Source organism: Bubalus kerabau, chromosome 10 (assembly GCF_029407905.1).
Source record: "Bubalus kerabau isolate K-KA32 ecotype Philippines breed swamp buffalo chromosome 10, PCC_UOA_SB_1v2, whole genome shotgun sequence".
Lineage (NCBI taxonomy): Eukaryota > Metazoa > Chordata > Mammalia > Artiodactyla > Bovidae > Bubalus > Bubalus kerabau.
The window spans coordinates 55,904,032-55,925,018 of NC_073633.1; the positions used below are offsets into that span (position 1 = coordinate 55,904,032).

General features: G+C 42.4%; 1 protein-coding gene and 1 long non-coding RNA gene across 4 annotated transcripts in view; both read left to right on the forward strand.

Annotated features, from left to right (window-relative positions):
• Positions 1-20,987, forward strand: part of MYO1E (myosin IE) — a 216,949-nt gene that overhangs the window by 403 nt on the left and 195,559 nt on the right. The gene's annotated exons all lie outside the window — the stretch shown is intronic.
• Positions 4-20,987, forward strand: part of LOC129621394 (uncharacterized) — a 42,599-nt gene continuing 21,615 nt past the window's right edge. Inside the window, exons 1-2 of the long non-coding RNA XR_008699324.1 lie at positions 4-4,834; positions 5,528-5,594. This is a non-coding gene — a long non-coding RNA (uncharacterized LOC129621394). The remainder of the gene's footprint in view (positions 4,835-5,527; positions 5,595-20,987) is intronic.

Consider the following 20,987-nt stretch of genomic DNA (forward strand, 5'->3'; position numbering starts at 1 on the left):
AGTTGGCCGCGCGGCGTCCCGGGACGCCGGACCCGGGGATGGGGCGGGAAGCCCGGGCGCGGGGCACCCACCTTGGGCGCGCTGCCGAGGCCGGGAGTGGAGAAGGTGGACGCCGGAGTCGGCACGTCGCGAGTCCTGATTTCCTGCCGCTTTTCCTCCACCCGGGCTGGGGGAGAGGGAGTGGGGGGGGGGGGGCAAGGAAAACTTTCTTTCAAGTCGCTTTCGGCGTCGCCAAACTTTTCGAGGCTGGTTGGCTATGGCTGCCAGCTGTCGGAAGCTGGGGAGATCCGCGTTCAGGGGCACGGCCCCCAGGGAGGGGATGGGCATCCCTTTCTCCGGGCTGGGAAGGTAGGAGCGGCCGCCCGCGGCACCGGCGCCACGGACCCGGCTCCTCCCCGGCCGCCCGGCAGCGCCGCAGTTGTCCCCCTGGCATCCGCGCGCCGGCGGGGGCGACGCGGCCGCACAAAGGCAGCGGGGCGCCAGGTAGGGCGAGCACCTGGCGGTGGGCAGGCGGCTGCGGGCGAGGGTGCCTCGGGGCAGCTGAGAGCCGCGCCGGCCTGAGCTCTGCTGCGCGCCGGCCCGGAGGGTCTTTCCACCAAAAAGGCCGAGTAAACACCACCCTCCCCTTTCTCCAAGTGCGAGGTGGCTGGCACTTTTCGGGTGTACAGCAGACGGTTCGCAGGGGAGGAAGTCGAGTTTTTTGTTCTTTTTCCTTCGGTACTTGGGAAATTGATGGGAAGTGGCTGGCTCTTTTTCTGACTCGTTTCTGACTTTTCCTCTACCCCCCAACCTCCCGCCTCGACTACCCCGCCCCCCATAACCTTAGCCACATCCCTTGGGCTTTGGCGTGGTGTGTACTTTTCTTTCCAAAGCACAAAAGCAAGGGCTCTATTTTGAAGAGATTGGCAGTCCATCAGCGGAGGGGAGGGGGGAAGTTCTACCCCAAGGCTTCATAGTTTCCACACTTGCTTCTTTTCAACTAATCCGACTTAGGACTCCGCTGATCCTCTTCTGGTGTTTTTTTTTTTTTTTTGAGTGACTGTGAAAGTGGCGCTAAGTAAAAATGATAACCCGTGCAGCGCTAATGTAAAAATCTCTATCCTGCAGGAGCTGGGGGAAATTAGCAAAGGCACATAGAAACTTACAACTAAAAGGAGCACTTGATCCAGTGCTGTGTTTATTCAAAAGAATGATTAAAAACAAACGCACAAAAATCTTTAAAGGGGCACCCTTGACCAAAGCTTTTTTTTTTTTCCCACTTAGTCCGAAGTTATGTCACCCTTGCTTCTACCTAAGAGGATACTTTATCTGTAAATAAAATTTCCCTTTCAGTTTTAGGGTTTAAGAGGTCAGCCCACCCCACATTATTTTTGGAACCTTCATAGAAAACCATTTACCTAAACTGTGTGTTAGTGTGGAGATACCTAAATTGGGCCACAGCCTAAATGGCTACTTAAATTTAAGGAGTATGAGTCTTAGTACTTTAGAATTGCTATAATTATTTTCCATGGTTAAATATTTCAAAAAAAAAAAAAAAGAGACATCAATGTGTTTTATGTCAAGAGCTTAAAGAATCTTACTGAATTTAAATAGTTGAGTGGCACCTTGAGAAAATTAACTTTCCCTTAGTTGACTCATTTTTCATGCTGTAGAGGCTAAAAAGTACTGTGTGTATGTGCTTAGTCACTCAGCCATGTCCCACTCTTTGTGACCCCCATGGACCGTAGCCCACTCCCCAGGCTCCTATGTCCGTGGAATTCTCCAGGCAGGAATACTGGAGTGAGCAACCAACCATTCCCTTCTTGAGGGGATCTTCCGGACCCAGGGATCGAACCCAGGTTTTCTGCATTGCAGGTGGATTCTTTCCTGTCTGCGTCACCTATTGTAGGATGCATATTCTAGGGACCTTGGAAACTCGTCGCTCAATTCAGTCCATTGCTGTTGAAGTAGGTGGATGTTGAAGTGGATGCAGAAGAAACATGTTCTAAGGAAGAGTTGTTTCCAGAGTGTGTAGGGTGTCAGTCGAAAAGGATGGGGTGTGACTTACCTATTGATGCGTTCCCTGCCAACAGCACAGATGGCAGTACTGTAGGGCGTCGGGAGACTATCAGCGCATCAGACACGGTTGCTGAGGCCACGATACCCTGACGGAAAAGTTGAAACAGCTGGCTGCCCTGAAATAGGAGCTGTGCCATCAGTCACTCCATCTACTGGATCTAGAAATTATGGCAGAAAACGAAATGAATCATTTCTTCACTGGCTTGCAAAATGAAGTCCGTGCACTAGATTTGTGAAGTTGCCTTAGAACAGAGCATAGGCAGCTTCAATAGTGAGAAACTTTAGTTATTATGTTTACTATTTATGTAAGACCCCCTTCCAGCTAAATGAGGCATTGATTTGTGTTTCACATCTGTCTGCCCAGCTGCATCCCTCAGCTGCTTAAAACAGGAAGAGAAGACATTGCCTCCAGTGGGTGTGGCTCAGGGTTAGGGAGAGTATAATTGACCAGGAGCTTGGCACCTGTACTGTCGATTTTCTCCCTCTCTCCCTCTCTCTCAGATATCTTAGGAAATCTGGTAGCACATTAGGAAGGCTCTCTACCTGTACCCAAGACCCTCCCAAGGCTCACTCAGTTGTAAGTCATAGGGAAAGTGCCATTCTCTGACTCATGAACAAAGTATACAGCTTATTTACCTCATATCTTCCTCCTGAAACCTCACTTTGGGACACTTTTCTCCATCTTTGGAGAACCAAGAACAGTAGCAGGCAATAGCAAATTTCTTTTTTTCTTAGGTGACTTGAATGGGGAAAAAGAAGAAAAACACCAAAAAAAATCTCTGCATGTCTCTCTAATTTTGTACACATTGGTTAAGAGGGCACAACAGTCTCCTTTGACTTTAATCAAAATACCCATCTAAGATTTCCTTTGTAGAATCTGGCTTTATCATCAGCCACGAAGGAAGTTCTGCTTTTGTGGCCATGACGAGTTTGGACTGTCTAATGAACTAGACCCATATGTGTGCCTCTGCTGTGTGCTTCAGAGCTAGAAGGTATGATTCATAAGGCTTTTGTGACTTAGATATACTGACATATTTAAGTACATCTGAATTGGCCATCACTCTGAATATGTTCAGGATACGGTCCCTTCTCTTTGCTTGTGTATTACTTGTGAATAAATTGCAGACATTATATAAAAATACATAGGAATACACTTATGAACCTTGAAATCTGATGAAGCTGCCTACAAGTTAGGTAAGTTATTTTGAATGAAGGCATGGCATGTTTGACATTTAGAAAGCCTGGAATCCATTCTAAACATATTTTCTGGGAAGGTAACCTAGTCCATTCTCACTGATTAGTTTATCAGATTTCTTGTAGCCTCCCAGCCAAAGCAATACAACACACACAAAAATCAAAAACAAAAAGGAATGGAATGAAGCCCAGAAAAGTTTTTTTTTTTTGGCTGCACCATGCATCATGTAGGATCTTAGTTCCCTGGCCAGGGATTGAACCAGCATCCCATGCAGTGGAAGTGTGGAGTCTTAACCACTGGATCACCAGGAAAGTCCCCAGAAAAGTTTTGATGGAGGTAGAGGGTTAGGGCAAGAGTGGATGCAGGACATTGTCTACAGGCTTCTGTGGGTGAGCCTGCCTAGTAGGAAATATTTGGCTGCCCAGTGGGGCCGTGGATGGAGGGGATGGAGAAGTGGAGGAAGCAGGCTGTTGCAGAAGCTGAAAGCCACTTCCTCCTCGGTTTTGCTGGGGATTTCAGCTTTGTCAGTGGATGCAAACTCAAATGTCTGCAGAGGCCAGGATACGGTTTTTGATGGGATGAGACTGGCCTCTGGAGAGTAAATATAGAATGTATGCCCATTGGAAGAGATATCATTACTTGATCCTAGGCTGTGGTTACAATTGACCACATCACCAAATTGTCTGCTTTTTCAAGAGAAGCTGAAAATCCAGACTTTTATGCCAGACCTGCCAGTTTTTAAAAGTGTGCTGATGGTCGCTGAGAGGCCAAACAGGTCAGCTGTTTGTAGCCACTCTGTCGTAAATCTCAAAGCGGTGTTCTTACAAACCGCCATGCTTCCTTTCATTCACTTACCAGTGAGAATGTCTAAACTTTAGCCACATTCCCAATAAAAGCATTAGATTTTTTCTGACACATCCGTACCTTCCCACTCCATTTCCCTTAAGAAAAGGAGTTTCCTGGTATTTTCAGCCCGTGGACTCTCTAAGCTATCAGGCAGGGGCAATCTGCCTTCAGCTGCTACCATTTGGAGCTAGCTAAAAACACCTGTGTAGAGCTATGAGTGGTGAGGCTGTAAGTTGTCTTAACACTTCAAATCCCTTCTCCAGTGGAAAGGCACTACCATCTCCATATTCTGTGATGGACCTCCCTTATCACTTCTTTCCCTGTTGCTTCTCATGAATTCAAGGTCTGTTTCAGGGATTCTCCTTGAGTGTGTGTGTGTGCGCGCATGCTCAGTCCTGTTTGACACTGCGACCTTATGGATTGTAGCCCGCCAGGCTCCTCTGTCCATGGGATTCTCCAGGCAAGAATACTGGAGTGGGTTGCCACTTCCTCCTTCAGGGAATCTTCCTGACCCAGGGATGGAACCCACATCTCCTGATTTAGCAGGTGGACTGTATACCACTTAGCTACCTGGGAAGCCCGGGTTTCTCCTTGAGGCTAGATAACGAGCATTTTCGTAAATATAACTTGGAATACAACCTTTTGCCCTTGACTTAATTTCACAAGCTCATGTGAGATGAAATTAAAGAGTACCTCGAATTTCCTGATGAGGAGAGGACCGATTCTCATTACTTGGTAAGAACTTGAGAAAGCTCTTTTCATCAGCTTCAAAAAGCAGAAATATTTTGAAACCTCTATACAAATGCAGAGCTTCATTGTGAACTTTATTAGGGATCATATAGAAATTATGTACAGTTGTAGTTTTCCAAGTTCGACTCATCTATTTTTTTTTAACAAAGATGCAGCAACTTGTGTTTTCATCAGTATGTGATTAAAATGAGTTTCTCTATGGTCAGGTTTTAATATTTTACTTTTTTTTAACATGCTGGGACTTAATATTTACAGAACAAATAGAGGGGTAAAGGTTAAATGCCAAAGGTATTAAAAATAAACAGCTTGGCCTTGTAAGCACATTCTGTAATAATGGTAAGCAAATTTTGTGTTTTTAATTTCAACTTCAGAATTTGTTTTGGCAGAGAGGAAAGGTTTTGGGGCATCTTAGTGAAGTATTTTTGTATGTATCTTTATGACAACCTTACTTCAGAGAAGTAGAACTATGAGCGGGTTCTACTTATACAGATGGTACCTAAAAATAGGGACATGGGCTTAGACACTATGCATCTGGGTAAAGTCAATCTTCCTTTCTGAGTTGCCACTGTGGGAACATTGCTTAAGGCATTTCCAAATGGTCATTTAAGAAAAATTTTTTACTTTCTTTAAGACCTAATATTAGTGTCCAGCCTGATCACCCATCTTCGTCCCTCTTAGCTGTGACCAGAAATTACATTCTGCCTCAAAGGGCGAATAAACTGATCCTGGAGATCTGCAGTATCAGGTAACATAGGCTCTGGGGCCCTGAAAGGAGGTGGTTCTTCCTCCTTAGTACTGTAAGAACTGTTCCGAAGGAGGCCACGCTGTCCTGGGTGTTTTGAGTTCTGATGTGATGCGCTCAGCCTTCTTCAGAGTCCAACTCTCACATCCATACATGACCACAGGAAAAACCATAGCCTTGACTAGACGGACCTTTGTTGGCAAAGTAATGTCTCTGCTTTTCAATATGCTATCTAGGTTGGTCATAACTTTCCTTCCAAGGAGTAAGCATCTTTTAATTTCATGGCTGCAGTCACCATCTGCAGTGATTTTGGAGCCCAGAAAAATAAAGTCTGACACTGTTTCCACTGTGTCCCCATCTATTTCCCATGAAGTGATGGGACCGGATGCCATGATCTTCGTTTTCTGAATGTTGAGCTTGAAGCCAACTTTTTCACTCTCCACTTTCACTTTCATCAAGAGGCTTTTTCGTTCCTCTTCACTTTCTGCCATAAGGGTGGTGTCATCTGCATATCTGAGGTTATTGATATTTCTCCCGGCAATCTTGATTCCAGCCTGTGCTTCTTCCAGCCCAGCGTTTCTCATGATGTACTCTGCATATAAGTTAAATAAGCAGGGTGACAATATACAGCCTTGACGAACTCCTTTTCCTATTTGGAACCAGTCTGTAGTTCCATGTCCAGTTCTGACTGTTGCTTCCTGACCTGCATACAAATTTCTCAAGAGGCAGGTCAGGTGGTCTGGTATTCCCATCTCTTTCAGAATTTTCCACAGTTTATTGTGATCCACACAGTCAAAGGCTTTGGCATAGTCAATAAAGCAGAAATAGATGTTTTTCTGGAACTCTCTTGCTTTTTCCATGATCCAGCGGATGTTGGCAATTTGATCTCTGGTTCCTCTGCCTTTTCTAAAACCAACTTGAACATCAGGAAGTTCACGGTTCACATATTGCTGAAGCCTGGCTTGGATAATTTTGAGCATTGCTTTCCTAGCATGTGAGATGAGTGCAATTGTGCAGTAGTTTGAGCATTCTTTGGCATTGCCTTTCTTTGGGATTAGAATGAAAACTGACCTTTTCCAGTCCTGTGGCCACTGCTGAGTTTTCCAAATTTGCTGGCATATTGAGTGCAGCACTTTCACAGCATCATCTTTCAGGATTTGAAATAGCTCAACTGGAATTCATCACCTCCACTAGCTTTGTTCGTAGTGATGCTTTCTAAGGCCCACTTGACTTCACATTCCGGGGTGTCTGGCTCTAGGTCAGTGATCACACCATCTGGGTCGTGAAGATCTTTTTTGTACAGTTCTTCTGTGTATTCCTGCCACCTCTTCTTAATATCTTCTGCTTCTGTTAGGTCCATACCATTTCTGTCCTTTATCGAGCCCATCTTTGCATGACATGTTCCCTTGGTATCTCTGATTTTTTTGAAGAGATCTCTAGTCTTTCCCATTCTGTTGTTTTCCTCTATTTCTTTGCATTGATCACTGAAGAAGGCTTTCTTATCTCTTCTTGCTATTCTTTGGAACTCTGCATTCAGATGCTTATATCTTTCCTTTTCTCCTTTGCTTTTCGCTTCTCTTCTTTTCACAGCTATTTGTAAGGCCTCCCCAGACAGCCGTTTTGTTTTTTGCATTTCTTTTCCATGGGGATGGTCTTGATCCCTGTCTCCTGTACAATGTCACGAACCTCATTCCATAGTTCATCAGGCACTCTATCAGATCTAGGCCCTTAAATCTATTTCTCACTTCCACTGTATAATCATAAAATCTCAGAAGTTTTGGCTGATCTGGTGCCAGAATCCAGGTTTTCAGATCCCTGCCTAATAAGTCTTTCTCCACCAAACCACTGTGGTGGATTAGAGTCTAGGCATGACTAGGTAATTTTCTTTCTGGAGCTCTTCAAAAAAGCCGGCTTGGAGATGGAAGATTGTTCTTTATTTTTGATTCATTACTGTATCAACTTTAAGAGATTATTAAAAAATTAATTTAGAGGAATTCTCCATAATGTCAGTACCCTAAAGGTAATGATTTTCATGTCTTTGGGTTTCTTTCCAAACTATCCAAAGGCACATCATTTTTATGTAGTTGTAATTGTGGGGCAAATACACAATTTGTGTTCTGTATTTCCCCATTTATTTTATACTATAAATTCTTTTCCTTGGTAAGCATATTGGTCGTATTTTGGTGGTGGCTTGAGAATCCCACATCGCCTGATTACCCAACTTGAGTCCTGACTCCAGAGACCTGCCTTCCAGATGCACTGCTGACTGTTCCTCCCTGCCCTCATTAGAACTGCCCTGGTCAGTGCGGGGCAGCTCAGCCTCCTGACTGCTTTAAACCTAACCTGCTTTATAGTTCTCTTTGGTTTTAAAGTCTGAAGCCAGGATGGGCTGGCTTGGTGTACACTCTGTACTTGGGGCTCTTGACCCAAGGTGGGTACCATTTGTGTTCCCTTGAGATTGTGATGCTGGCACTTAAATATGCAGCAGCAGTGGGTGCTCAGGCCTCTGACTCCTGCTTGGCAGCTATGAGTTCCTCTGTCAGAGGACCCAAGTGGTTGGAGACAAGGAGCTTTGAACCCCAAAGTAGAGGAGACCAGTATTTGCATAGGAGGTTAGCGCACGTGCTTGATAGGTAGGAATCCTTATCAAATACATTGGTAACCCTAGGAAATCAAAGATGAGTTAAGCTCTGACTCTGCTTCTGAGATACTCATAGACCAGTGGATAACAAAGGGTGCTCTTTTTCTTTTCTTTTTTTTTAAATATTATTTATTTGGCTGTGCTGGGTCTTATTTGGGGCATGCGAGATCTAGTTCCCTGACCAAGGATTGAACTCTGGCCCGCTGCATTGGGACCTCGAGGTCTTAGCCACTGGACCACCAGAGAAGTCACACAAAAGACTTTCCTATAGGTGATTTCATCTCATTCTTACACCAATGATGGTTTTCGTTGCCATTTGACAGTAAGAAAACCAAACTGTGGTGAGGGAAAAGGGATTGTTTAGGACCATTCCACTTACATGTAATGAACCAGGTCTGCTAACTTTATGGTCTTTCAAAAGCAATTGAATATATTGTCTCTGAATTTGAAATTTCTGGGTCCAGATATCTGTATAACACTTCATTATTTTACGTACTCCCGTGGAAAAACAAGGTTGATTTAAAATCCATTTTAAAATCTGAGCTGCTTAATGTCCTTGTTTGTGGATGTTTGCATGTCACCATGTTTGAGGACTAGATGATACCACACTGGGATCAAGCATAACAGTAAAAGAAAGTCATATTGGAAAGCTGTCTGATCACAATTAAAAAGTAGAAAATAAGGGAAATAAGCAACTATATTCCTAACTGAAAAAAAAAATTGTTTTTAAAAGAAAATAATGGAAACAAGATAACCGCAAGAAATTTAGCCCTGGAATCCTTACGTACATCACAAACAAAAAAATAGGATAGCATATTATTCGTTTTAGTAATTTAATTGGTGTGACCGATAGTTAATGTTGACAGTGATTGAGCACAATATTACTTGGTAATAGAATGATTTGGACAGTATTGTCTGAATCTAAAATTTTCAACAACAAAAAAATTAGGGTTGTTTTTAGTGTCTCAATTAGATATGGACCTTTGCTACATGAAATTTTGCATTTGAATGAAGAAGTATTAAACTACTTTGAGTATGATAAAGATAGCACCTCCAAGACTTGGGAGTGCTCTGATGCAGAAATATGTCTGCCAAATTATGGCAGTTCTCCTTTCTCCCATCAGATTGTCAGAGATTCTTAACATTTGGGGTGTCCTGAGGCCCTCTGAATCTATGTTGGAAACTATTGACATGTTTCCTGACAGTGTTTATACTAAGAAGAGCAACAACAATAAAAACACAACCAAACAAAAAGGAGCAGTCTAAATGTCCATTAGTAAAGAAATGCACACATGTTGTGACTTATTTATAATAAGGAATCAATATGGATAGATATCACAAAGGTAGTAAGTAGTGAAGAAGCAAATTGTAGAAAGATACGTGTAAAGTCATTTAAGAAAAATTTCAGAACACAAAACAAGGCTATCTATATTTGGGGATATATATTCATATATATATATATTTATGTATATATTCTTTTAAAAATATAAATTGGACTAGAAAGATACCAAATTCAAGCTGCAGAAGAGGGGAAGGAGGAAAGAGAACTGAGGTGAGTAGACTAACTAACATTATTAGAAATGTTTTATTTGCTTTATTAAAATATAAAGCAAATGTAGAAAATAGCATTAATTCTGGACTGTATGTGCATAAATACTTTTTTTTATTCCTCATAGTGTTAAACATCTTTTTACAATTAAGAAGAAGAAAACCTACATAAATAGAATTCATTTAATTTTAGGAGGTTCGTATACCTCCAAAGCCCATACAGTATCATTCCCAGAGTCTTAGCAAACTTTGTCTTGAGGTGAGTATTAGGGAGTAGGCAATTTGGGGTCTACGTCAGGTTGTTTTAATGACAGCTGACATACAGTCAAATCAATAGTAAGTCCCACTGAGTTATGTAAAGTTCATTAGGAATTTCGTCCCAGGATGTTCAGCTTTTCTTAAGCATCGCTTTTTCACCTTTTCAACTTAGTGTGTCTGCTGAGTTTTAATATAATTAACCACCCCAAACTTGGTAATAGTAAAGGTTTATTATTTTTCATGATTTTGTGCATCAACTGGGGAGTTCTGGGCTAGATCAGCTCATCAGCTCCCTGTGGTCAGTTGGTGGCTTGACGGGGGATGGAGCAGCTGGGAGGGCCTCACTCAAATGTCAGGTAATTAGCCTGGATTCAGCTGGGGCAGTGGAGATGTCTTGGCTACCTGTCTCTTTCACCATGGGCTAGTCCTGGCTTGTTGACATAGCAGTGGTCATAAGGTTTCCCAGAAACAGCAAGAGAGAAAGTGAGTCACAGTGCACAAGTTTTTTAACCTGTGCCTGCATCATGGTTGATACTGTCTCATTGGCCAAAGCAAGTCACATGGCTACCCTCAGGGTTAGTGTGGCTGAGGGCTGCCCCGGGGCTCAGATACTGTTCCTACCTTCCACTTTTTCTTTTAACTTGTCTCAGGTGAATACACTGAGGCAGGAATAGTTTCAGTGCAAATCCAGTTTTCCCTGCTGATCTGCTGAACTCTTGTGTATGACAGAAGCCCCCATTGCTCCTGATATATCCACTGCTATTTTCCCAGAGTTGTGGTTGTTGTTTAGTCATTAAGTTGTGTCTGACTCTTTGTCACCCTGTGGGCTGTAGCCCACCAGGCTCCTCTGGCCATGGGATTTCCTAGGCAGGAATACTGGAGTGGGTTGCCATTTCCTTCTCCAGGGGATCTTCCTGACCCAGAGATCAAACTCTCATCTCCTGCATTGGCAGACAGAGTCTTTACTGCTGAGCCACCAGGGAAGCCCTGTTCTCCCAAAGTACAAGGAATCCAAACTTGTATTATGGAGCCTCAGTATGATTCTTTTAAAGTTTATTTTTGGCAGCGCTGAGTCTTCATTGCTGCGTGGGCTTTCTCCAGTTGCGGCGAGCAGGGGCCACTCTCTAGTTTTGGTGCATGGGTTTCTCATTGCGGTGGCTTCTCTCATATTGTGGAACACAGGCTATGCTAGGCATGTGGACTTCAGTAATTGCAGCTCCCAGGCTCTAGCATGTGAGCTCAGTAGTTGTATCTTACAGGCTTTAATTGCCCACGAGGCATGTGGGATCTTCCCAGACCAGGAATAGAACCTGTGTCCCCTGCCTTGGCAGGTGGATTCTTAGCCACTGTACCACTGGGGAAGCCCCTCAATATGATTTTTAAATTGATATTTCTTTTTCGAAAAAAAGCAAAAGCAGAAACTAACAACAAGAAGAAAAATAAAAAATTTTTTCTGTTAAAGGGAGCTTTGTGAAAAATAAACATTTCACGATTAAGGCCGGACTTGGAGAGCAGTGCATCATGCCAAACCAGACTGGACTGGATGGCCTGTTGGAAATAGGAAATAATAGTGGACCGATACTGTTTGGAACAGGTGGGGACAATGCTGTTCACTGCCTAATTCTGCCTTTTTGGCCAGCCCTTCATTGTCCATGTGGAGAAAGACATTCTTCACACACAAAAATACTTTTTTTGTCTTGGATGAAAGTCATGTCTTCTGGATTATATGATGGTTCCCAGAATAACCCATATTGGTGTCACTTCCTTATTCTGTGTGCCACAGACTATGCTATCTGGATGCCTCAACAACCTGTGAATTGAGTAGGATTAACTTAACTTTGTGCACAGATTTCAACAACAAAAAAATCCATTAACCTGTGACACTTTCACTTTGATTTTTCTCTTCTCTTTTTCAATGGAAAAATTTTAACTGCACAAATGAGGAGAAAATTCATTGCCTAACTTATTTTCTCTACTTTGTTAATGTGATGTATCACGTTGATTGCTTTGCAGATGTTGAACCATCCTTGCATCCCTAGAATAAATCCCACTTGATCATGGTGTATGAACTTTTCATGTATTATTGTTATTATTTTTTTTCTTCTTCATCTTTTTTTTCTCACAGCTTGCAAGATTTTAGTTTCCCAGGGATTGAACCCAGGTCCTGACAGTGAAAGTGCCAAGTCCTAACCACTGGACTGCCAGGGAATTCTCTTTTCCTATATTACTGAATTCAGTTTTTTAGTATTTTGTTGAGGATTTATTAGCATAATGCTGGCCTTATCAAATGAGCTTGGAAGTGTTCCTTCCTCTTCTATCTTTGAGAAGAATTCAATAAGGATTGGTATTCATTCTTCCTTAAATATTTGGTAAAATTCACCAGTAAAGCCATCTGGTTTTGGAAATTCTTTTGTTAGGTTTGGGATTACTGATTTAATCTCATTAGTAATTGATCTGTTCAGATTTTCTATTTCTTTGTGATCCAGTCTTGGTAGGTTGTATGTTTATAGGTTTCTTCTAGGTGTCTTGATTTTTTTGACATAATTATTCCAATCTTCTTAACTATCTCTATCACACTGGCATTTAAATAAAGGAAAACTCAGCTCTCAGCTCTTGGTACTATCTTCTCTTCGGGTTGGAAGAAGGGGTGTATTTCGTAACCAAAGTAAGTAGCTTTCTTTTCACTCTTTTGGGCTTTGTTTTACAGAATAATGTAGACATCTCCGGTCACTGGGTGGACTCCTTAAAACTTGGCCTCATTGTGTCCACAAGAATATCTGGCGCTGATATCTCAGCATTCATAGTTTTGGTGTGCAGGGCATGAGTGGCCTCCCACTCTACAATCCTAGCTCTACTCAGAAACTACCTAAATTTAGATAGGATTTTCAGGGTCAATTCATGCTTATTTGTCACTTCATTTCTTCTGATCTGTACCTGTATCATGGTGCTGGTTATGCAAATAATAATTGTTTCTTTCAATAATGAGATACCTTTAAACATGGAATATCAAGATGAGAGTTGTCCCAGAAGGAGTTGAAGGAGAAGGGAGGAGGGGGTCTAGGAAATTATACACTGAAGTTTGTGTCTGTATTGATGTGTGCATTTCTTTTCCTGGGAAGAAGAATTCTTAAGTCCCTAAAGTGGTCCATGGCCCACCCAAATGACTCTCTAAGGTCCAGAGAGTTTAAGTAGCCTGACCAAGTTCACTTGGCAAGTTAATAGAAGAGGTGGCCTTAGAGTACAAGTCTCTTGTCTAGGATCTTGCTCCTAAAGCTGATTTTACTGGAAATGTTTGAAAAGCTAATGTAATAATGCTTTACAGAGAAGGAAAGTTGAAAGTACTGAGTTAAAATAACTTTGTAAGATTCCCAGAGATACTTTCCCAATTTACTAAGATTAAACCAACATAAGTTACCATGAAACAATGGTCAGTATTATTTGTTGGCAACTAATTTGACTTTTCAGAATAGTTGTAAAGCATAAAAATAGTTACAGCGTTAGTCTTTTATTAGATTTTTATATTCTCTTGTGATCACGAAGAGAAATATATCCAGTACAGACCTCAAATATAAATCAAGGGCATAATGGTTTGACATTTGAGTGTAATGATTTGAGTGTAAACACTCAAATGCTTATTGTTTCCCTGATGAGGATTCATTATTATTACAAAATTAATATTAACTAATTGAGGACACATAAGAAGGAAATTGCTGGACTCTAATAACTGGACTCTGGAGCAGAGTTTTGTGCTCTGTTTCTGTTCTATAAGACTAGCACTTGGGGTGTAAGGAAAAAATTGGAGTTGTGGTAGCCTCTTCCTTCTTGCTTTCTCTTCTCTGCCCCCAAGCCCTAACCACATTCTCCATCTATCTTGCATCCTGAGAGGAGGAGGGTTGCAAAGAGCAGAAAATGTAAGCAAGTGAAAACTGTATAAATGAGCACACATTATTGAGGCTGCCAAAAGAAGGAGAGCACCCTCCTCCCATCTTGGAACCCTCTTTCTCCTCCTCCTCCAAGGAGAAAGAGGGTTTAGCACTCAGCAGCCAGTGGGAAATGAGCATCATCTACAGAGACAATAAGGCACTGTCCTCTTGGGGCTATGACTATGAGTCATCTTCAGTTTTTGCAGTAGTTCTATTTATGACCATTGGCAAAGGTGTGTTTTATATAGGCTAAGATGTAATGAATTGCAAAATTCTACCACCTGCCAAGTCCTATGCATTCCACCTGTGCAATGCGGCTTTAACCTGCCCTTTTGTCTTGTCTCTCACCGAGGTCTCCTGGCCAAATTCTGCTACTTGCTGTGCCCCTTGCAGGCTTGGATAATCTCACCTTTCTCTGGCTAATGTCTGGCAGCCATCAGTTCCTTCCCCTTCCCCAACCCAATGGTTTAAAATCTCCTTGGAAGTCAGCCCCACTTCCACCTTCTTGAGTCTCCTAGTTGGAAGATATCTTCAAAACCCCAGAACTGTTGATCTGCAAAGATCTCCTGACTGTTTATGGACATTTAATCTTCCCTTCTGATCAGCCACTTTTCAGGTAGAGTTGTTTCTTCTTCATCTTTGTGTTCCACCTCCATTTTGGGACTTGTGATACTCAATGCTTCCCTCGTAACTCAGTCAGTAAATAATCTGCCTGCAATGCAGGAGACCCAGGTTTGATTCCTGGGTTGGGAAGATCCCCTGGAGAAGGAATGGCAAGCCACTCCAGTATTCTTGCTTGGAGAATCCCATGGACAGAGGAGCCAGGCAGGCTACAGTCTATGGGGTTGCAAGAATCAAACACGACTGAGCTTACTAAGCGCACACGCACACATACTTGGTGTATATAGTACTATTTTTAAATATAGTATTGGAGGAGAAATGCTTGCATTTCCTTCTGCTGTGAGTTATACATTTGTTCAAACTGCTCCCTAGGCTTTTATCTTGAGGGACAAAAGTAGAGTGCAGAACTGCCAACACAGTGAAGCACTCTTAAAATGCACACAAGTAAACTGCAGCTCTTAGCCATTCAGCTAATGGAATGAAACAGGGGAGGAAGGGATCCATGAAAGAGCTGTGCAATTCAAACGTCACTGGAGCTTTGATTTCGGTGTGAATGCTGAAGTTGTCTGATGTAGGTGTCACTCCTCACTTCATTCAGCATGTCCTTTGGAAGATGGAATAGTGAGGACAGAAAGGGGAAGAAGCAGAGAGATGCTTCAAAGGGCACCTGAAAGGAGAGCCACTCATTCACCAAAAGCTGGGGAGTCATTCTGCCCATCAGCATGGCTTTCTTCACTCGCCAGCCAGCTATAATGTTGAAACCAGGGCAGACAGCCTTCCCCCTGCAGCTCTTTCAGTCTGTGAAAATAGTTCTCCCAGAAAGCTACATCTATTGTGTAGGTTACCAGTGATTTTCCTAAGTGTAGATGTTTGAGAAATAGGCAGAGATAGTAGATCGGAGAAGGAATTGAAGGAGTTGAAACGGGATTTTGAAGCAGAAAATAGGCTTTTTTTTCCTTATCTTTAAATTGCAGGTGGTTTTGGAGGACGGGGTGAATGAGGATATTTGAAATTCATAGGGCCTCCAAATTCAGACTGTCCTCATGAAATCTTTGTACTGGAACTCATCATCCAACAAAATGGACAGATAGGCACCTTTTGAGCTTTGTGGAGTATAAGTTTTCCATGTTCAATCAGCTCCAGGTGGATGGGTGAGGTATTCTAAGCCTTCCAGAGTATAGAAGGGACCTCCAAGATGAGGCAGGAGAGAAGGGGAGAAGTCCGCTAACTCACAGAGTCAGGGAATATATGTATTGTGATCACCAGTTAGAATTGGAGTGAGGAGATTTGGGTCGCTTGCACACCAGGAACTCCATGGATGAGACAGGCAAGATAAGTTGGGGCCCTTCTACCAATGGGAGATTTTTGAGTGATATTATTTCAATAAATATACTTATTGTTCTGTCTCACTGGGCTGTAAACTCCCTGAGGGGCCACTGCATCACGCTTACTTTTTATATTTTCACTACCACTCTTGACATCTGGCACGAAGCAGCATCAGAGAATTTGTTGCATAGAACCAAACTTCCCACTAGGCCAAAATGGTACAGAGGTTGAATGGTTGTATCGATGCAGGCGCCATTGAATTGATGAGTGATTTAAAGTAGGTGATTAACTCATTGCAAACTGGAAGTGTTTCCAAGATAAAAATAGCCCCCTCAAATAAAACCAGTAGGGCTTCCTTTTGTGTTTTCTTTTAATAGAACAGGATATTAACAAGTTGAGCTTGGTTTCTGTAGAAACCAGAGACTGAATGGGAGCTGGGTGGGCTTCTGCACCTGACCCTCACTCCTTTTATTCCAGCCTTCCTTCAGCTGGGATCAGAAGAGATGGGGTGATTGCCTAAGGCCACACTGCCAGTCCTAACTTGTCCCCTTAAGGGCTGGTGCAACTCTGCAGCCAGAAATGGGGACAAAATTCACCAGTCCCCTTTCTAAGGAAAAGTTCCCATCCCCAAACAGAAACTTTTAATATCAGGTGTGACTGGTGACCTCTGTTTAGGGCTTTTCTACGCTGTTGCAGGAGAGTGGTTAGGCAGGTTTTGGTGATATAAAGGATCGCTGCCAGATTAACATACGGTAAGAAGGTTTTTCTTGTTCAGCTATGTAAAATTTCTTGAGGAAGTTTTTATCTATCCCGGTTGAAAGAGGAGTATTTAATGCCTTTGTTTTTCGGTAGTCAAACTAACCACTCACCTAGCCCAAGTGGGATCAGACTTTGCTCTTCTCTGAAGGCCAGATTGTCTCCTAGGAGATATGCTAATAGCTTAATTGTTTTGTTTATTTTGCTCCTTACAAATTCCAGTAGCTTCATTTGCATTGAGGGTTAGAACTTTCCAGTGCCCTGGCATTTCCTTGGGGTTTAAATGGCTCTAAATGTTTGCTCTTACTGTTTTTTTGAAAGGTTGGTCACCCTTAGTGATAGGTGTGGCTTTCCCTAAATATGAGTTTTTCTGGGTATAGGGTGGGGAAAGTGAGAAAAAGGGAGAGAATTAAAAAAAAAAAATTATACACTATATATGTACAACACACTGTAGATTATTTTGGAGCCAGATATTTATGTAATTATGTTCATTTGGCTCACATACTTTGGTTTTTGGGGTTAAAAGATGAATGCATGCCAGGGAATGTTGATATTTATCCTGGCATTTATAGAGCTGTGGTTTGCTTTTCAAAATGTAGAAATGTAGAGAAGCTTTGCCTCTTCACCTGAGACAAAGAATTCCGAGTGTAAAACTGTTCTGGTTCATGTAGTAAATACATTTTTCTAAGTTTGTCACACAGCTGTATAATGTATTTCAGGAGTCATTGTCAATGCAGGGTGGAATCTGACTTTTGGGAAAAGGAAATTTGAATGTTGAAGAAGCTTAAATACACTCAGTTCAGTTCAGTCGCTCAGTCATGTCCGACTCTTTGCGACCCCATGAATCGCAGCACACCAGGCTTCCCTGTCCATCACCAACTCCCGGAGTTCACTCAGACTCACGTCCATCGAGTCGGTGATGCCATCCAGCCATCTCATCCTCTGTCCTCCCCTTCTCCTCCTGCCCCCAATTCCTCCCAGCATCAGAGTCTTTTCCAATGAGTCAGCTCTTCTCATGAGGTGGTCAAAGTACTGGAGTTTCAGCTTTAGCATCAATTCCTTCCAAAGAAATCCCAGGGCTGATCTTCAGAATGGACTGGTTGGATCTCCTTGCAGTCCAAGGGACTCTCAAGAGTCTTTTCCAACACCACACTTCAAAAGCATCTATTCTTCGGCGCTCAGCTTTCTTCAGAGTCCAACTCTCACATCCATACATGACCACAGGAAAAACCATAGCCTTGACTAGACGGACCTTTGTTGGCAAAGTGATGTCTCTGCTTTTGAATATGCTATCTAGGTTGGTCATAACTTCCTTCCAAGGAGTAAGCTTCTTTTAATTTCATGGCTGCAGTCACCATCTGCAGTGATTTTGGGGCCCCAAAAAATAAAGTCAGCCACAGTTTCCACTGTTTCCCCATCTATTTCCTATGAAGTGATGAGACCGGATGCCATGATCTTCGTTTTCTGAATGTTGAGCTTGAAGCCAACTTTTTCACTCTCCACTTTCACTTTCATCAAGAGGCTTTTTAGTTCCTTTTCACTTTCTGCCATAAGGGTGGTGTCATCTGCATATCTGAGGTTATTGATATTTTTCCTGGCAGTCTTGATTCCAGCTTGTGCTTCTTCCAGTCCAGCGTTTCTCATGATGTACTCTGCATATAAGTTAAATAAGCAGGGTGACAATATACAGCCTTGATGTACTCCTTTTCCTATTTGGAACCAGTCTGTTGTTCCATGTCCAGTTCTAACTGTTGCTTCCTGACCTGCATACAGATTTCTCAAGAGGCAGGTCAGGTGGTCTGGTATTCCCATCTCTTTCAGAATTTTCCACAGTTTATTGTGATCCACACAGTCAAAGGCTTTGGCATAGTCAATAAAGCAGAAGTAGATGTTTGTCTGGAACTCTCTTGCTTTTTCCATGATCCAGCGGATGTTGGCAATTTGATCTCTGGTTCCTCTGCCTTTTCTAAAACCAGCTTGAACATCAGGAAGTTCATGGTTTACGTATTGCTGAAGCCTGGCTTGGAGAATTTTGAGCATTACTTTGGTTAAATCTAGGTATGCTGACCTCTTTAGAAATGGTTTCTTTCCCTGCAAACTGAAGTTTGGGAATTTCAGAGCTGGGAAATTGTGTAGTAGATCTTAATGTTATAAATCACTTGGACAAATAAAGGATAATGCTATTTTGGGATGCATTTGTAGTTATGCAAGATTGTTGTTGTTTAGTCTCTTAAGCTGTATCCCACTCTTTGCGACCCCATGATCTGCAGCACACCAGGCTTCTCTGTCCTTAACTGTCTCTCTGAGTTTGCTCAAACTCATGACCATTGAGTCAGTGATGCCATCCAACCATCTCAACCTCTGTCACCCGCTTCTCTTGCTGTCACTCTTTCCCAGCATCAGGGTCTTTTCCAACCAGTCAGCTCTTTGCATCAGGTGGCCAAAGTATTGGAGCTTCAACATTAATCTTTCCAGTGAGTACTCAGGGTTGATTTCTTTTAGGATTGACTGGTTTGATCTCCTTGCTGTCCAAGGGACTCTCAAGAGTCTTCTCCAGCACCACAGTTCGAAAGCGTCAGTTCTTTGGTATTCAGCCTTCTTTATGGTCCAATTCTCACATCCGTACATGACTACTGGAAAAACCATAGCTTTGATACTATATGGACCTTTGTTGGCAAAGTTGATGTCTCTACTGTTTAATACACCGTCTAGGTTTGTCATAGCTATTTTTTCAAGGAGCAAGCATCTTTTCATATCATGGCTGCAGTCACTGTCCACATTGATTTTGGAGCCCAAGAAAATGAAATCTGACACTGATTCCACATTTCTCCCATCTGTTTGCCATGAAGTGATAGGACCAGATGCCATGATCTTTGTTTTTTGAATGTTGAGTTTTAATCCAGTTTCTTCACTCTCTTTTTTCACCTTTCAGAGGCTCTTTACTTCCTCTTTACTTTCTGCCCTTAGAGTGGTATCATCTGCATATCTGAGGTCATTGATATTTCTCCTGGCAATCTTGATTCCAGCTTGTGATTCATCCAGCCTGGCATTTCTCATGATGTACTCTGCATAGAAGTTAAATAAGCAGGGTAACAATATACAGCCTTGATGTACTCCTTTCCCAATTTGGAACCTGTCCGTTGTTCCATGTCCAGTTCTAACTGTTGCTGCTTGTCCTGTATACAGGTTTCTCAGGAGACAGGTAAGGTGGTCTGGTATTCCCATCTCATTGAGAATTTTCCACAGTTTGTTGTGATACACACAGTCAAATGCATGGCGTAGTCAGTAAAACAGAAGTAAATTTTTTTCTGGAACTCTTGCTTTTTTGATGATACAGTGGATGTTGGCAATTTGGTCTCTGGTTCCTCTGCCTTTTCTAAATCCAGCTTGTACATCTGGAATTTCTCAGATCATGTAGTGCTGAAGCCTGGCTTGAAGGATTTTGAGCATAATCTTGCTGGCATGTGAAATGAATGCAATTGTATGGTAATGTGAGCATTCTTTGACATTGCATTTCTTTGGAACTGGAATGAAAATTTGCCTTTTCCAGTCCTGTGGCATCTGCTAAATTTTCCAAATTTGCTGGCATATTGAGTGCAGCACTTTCACAGCATCATCTTTTAGAATTTGAAATAGTTCAGCTTCAATTCTATGACCTCCATTAGCTTTGTTTATAGTAATGCTTCCTAAGGCCCACTTGACTTCACACTCCAGAATGAAGATTATGCAAGATTACATGATGATAAAGACTTTTCTATGGCTTTTCTAGTTTTTGAGGGTTTTCTGTGCTTTGCATTCTTAGTAATTTCTTCTAGGGACCTTAGCATTGGGGGGATGGGGCAGGTAGGTTAGGCGGTGAATTTAACAGTTATCTACACCGCTGAAGAGTAGGGAATCTGCTATTGAAATTAACAGTTATTGTGGAGCCCCTCTGGATCATCCAGCATTTGTAACCTCTTTTGAGATTAAGTATTATTTTCCTTGGGCTTCCCAGGTGGCTGCAGTTAAGAATCCTTTTGCCAATTCAGGGAGCGTGAGAGATGCGGGTTTGATCCCTCAGTCTGGAAGATCCCCTGGAGAAGGAAATGGCAACCCACTCCAGTATTCTTGCCTGGAAAATCTTTTGGCCAGAAGAGCCTGGCAGGCTAGAGTCAGAGACAACTGAGCACACACATACACACAGATTATTTTTCTTGGTTTACAGAAGAGGAAACAATATGTGAGTGAAGTAACCTATTCCTACTCTCTGCTTTGGAGAGGAGCTGTCTATCCTAGACATGTACTCAAGTACATCAAGGCAGCATGGGCTTCACTTGGGATGTT